This window comes from Pteropus vampyrus, unplaced genomic scaffold (assembly GCF_000151845.1).
Source record: "Pteropus vampyrus isolate Shadow unplaced genomic scaffold, Pvam_2.0 Scaffold27, whole genome shotgun sequence".
Taxonomy (NCBI): Eukaryota; Metazoa; Chordata; class Mammalia; order Chiroptera; family Pteropodidae; genus Pteropus; species Pteropus vampyrus.
This window is the reverse complement of record NW_011888808.1, coordinates 3,233,134-3,236,039: the sequence shown is the minus strand read 5'-3', so window position 1 is coordinate 3,236,039 and position 2,906 is coordinate 3,233,134.

Here is a 2,906-nt window from a genome sequence, read left to right as displayed (position 1 = left end):
ACCTTTTACTGTTGTCCACTTATATTGTGTCTATATAATAGTTTCTCTTTCCTTGAGTGTCAAGAAAATTGTCTGAGAAACTCTTTTATAGAGCTAATATTTTTGATGAAATATATTTTATTCAGTTATGGAATTGTAGAAACCAGTATGCTGCATATTTTGAAGGACTGAAATCTTTTCTGTAATAACAAGAAATAATTTTCCAGGATCCCTGATAGATAAGAAAAAGCACTTTGTGCTGACTCTGCTAAATTTTTTATAATGGAGAATTATACGAATCTGAGGAATTGTAACAGGAATGCATGTTACAATGATGTGTGCATCCCTAGATTCACACTCTGGACTTTGTGGGTCTCGTTATGTTACACGATTCTGTCATTTTGGAGTTTGAAAATGTGATGTAAGCTGAAGCTTGAAAAGTGTTTGCACATTGACACATGTTCTTTTTTTCTTGTTGTGTTTCAGAACTGGACACCATATAAAGATGTCTGGGCTTGTCTCTGATGACATTTATATTGACCTTAGATCTGGACCTTGCTTTTTTAAGGAAGGGCAACCATTCTATCAGAGATTGTTATTGAACAAATTGTGACATAAAGATTTGTCATTAATAGTGAATCTTTCCAAATAGTTAATAAGTAATGTTCTTGAGCATATTCCCTTATAAAATGTCATATCACACTTTCCTTGGCATTTTGAAAGTATTTGTTGAGAATTTTCATCGTAAATAATCATGTATTACTTTGTCTTTTATCCTTTTACCATGTGATATCACACTAATTGACTTCAGAACTTAAACCAGTTTTGCTTTTCTAGGGCTAAATTCTCCCAACTTATTCAGTACATGGACATTTTCAGAAATTTCAACATTCTTACAAACATTTAACACATAAAAAAATACAAATACAACATTCAACAGCATGCACAGCATGATTCTTATACAGAGGTATATCTATAAAATCTATATTTCACCAATCTCAACTTGATACCACTAGCTGTCTTATGTAGAAGTAACTCTTATTTAGTGATATTCAAATAACTTTATAGAATGTACAGCTGAAGAGAAATGTTACCTCCCTAGATATATTTCCTGAATATACATAAGATAGTAAAAAGTATAAAATCATTTAGGATATGACCATCTCTTTCTAGTCAAAGCAGTACTCTGAATCTGAATCTCTAACATTTTTACGTTGCTAAAGTGAGGCAGAATATTAAGAGGCAATTACCAAAGTGGCATGTCCATTATTCTAAATTAATTTAATAAGAATTTTGAATATAGTATGGGAAGATAATAGAATAAGTGTTAAATGTTCCATTTTCACTCTTGTATAAGATGCCTCTTGTCCTGTATTTAATTGTAAATTACTTATTTTGTATGTTTTGAATATATCATCATTTATTTTAGGGAAAAAAAACGATATAAATAGGTGTTTTCTCTACAGAATAAAAAAATGAAAAGAATGCCTTTTGGTATTAGAAAATCTAGTTATATAACAATGTTTCAATATTATGTAATATAATATGGCACAAAATGTAAATAGCCAGAGAAATAGCATTTGCAAAATTAATTAGTAAAATTTTGTGAAATTAATTCTGCAAGGAAATTGAATTGATAGAGTTGTTGATGTGCTTGATTGCCATCATGGACTTGTAAAGTATTAAAATTCTTAAAAATCAAGCATCATCAATTATTGAATTCATAATCCAGGAGCAAAATTGTTCTTTGACTGCTTTTAAATTACATCAAAAATCAAGTTGTAAGAAATAAAAGGCAAACAGTGGCTGAATTCTGGGAAGATGAACTTCTTTTTCCTTTTGAAGTCTATATGGGGTGAAGAAAGCTTCCATCAGTACACTGCTTAAGAAAAGCTGGAATTTGCAAGATACCAAGGAGGAACTGAGAACTGATTCCCTCTTTAGTGGAAATGAATAAATTGGAGGTTCCTGAGGAAGAAGGTAAGGAAAGTGAAGAGGCAAAGTTTGAAGTACAACTTTGAGAAAGAAGCAAATTGAAATATTGGAAATATTGAGAAAGACAGAATGTTAGAAAGTATGCAAATGAATGATCATGAAAGGCAAATTGAGAGGCCGACTTTCTTTTACCCTTATGCTTCAACAGTTATTGTTATATAGTATCTTAATTCCTATCCTCATACATCATAATATTTGGCTTTAACCTTTCAATAATGATCTATTTATGCCCCCATTAGATATGTGCTCAGATTATTTACGAGCGTCATGGTGCTAGACAGGAAAGTTCCAGAGCCTGTTCACATGTCATAGAGATTTCAGGCAGAGCAGGCCTGAGGAGCGAAGACTATTATTCTCTGGCAATCTCTGAGCCAGAGTGACCAGCAAAAACTTCCCCTAAAGCAGAGGCCATAGGCTCATGGTGCACTTAATATTCTAAAAATAATTCATGACACCATGATTCTTGAAAACACTGCTATAAAATAAATGCATACTTAAGAATAAGTAATCTATTTATACAAGACATCATTTGTAGTAGTAACTTCTAAACAAATTTTGGATGTACTGATATATGGAGTATTTTTAAAATAAAGCCTGATTTCCACTAGAAGAGAAAAAGTCAAGGGTATTTTTTTTCCTTCATTGCAGGAAGAGTGGGATTAAAATAATTTGAAGGACTAATTCAATCATCACAGACTAACTTAAATGACTTCAACTTTCTGGATGACCTCTGTTTTTCATCACCTATTAATTACTAAAAAAAGAAAATCCTGCTTTACAAAATATAATTAGAATATTTATTAAATATGTTTAATGACCAAGGCATGATTTTATAGATTTATAGATGGTATAAATATCATACCTCCTGCCTTCAATCAAAGTGTAAAACATATAATTTATCATCATTTCCTGTAGCAAACAACACATAAAAC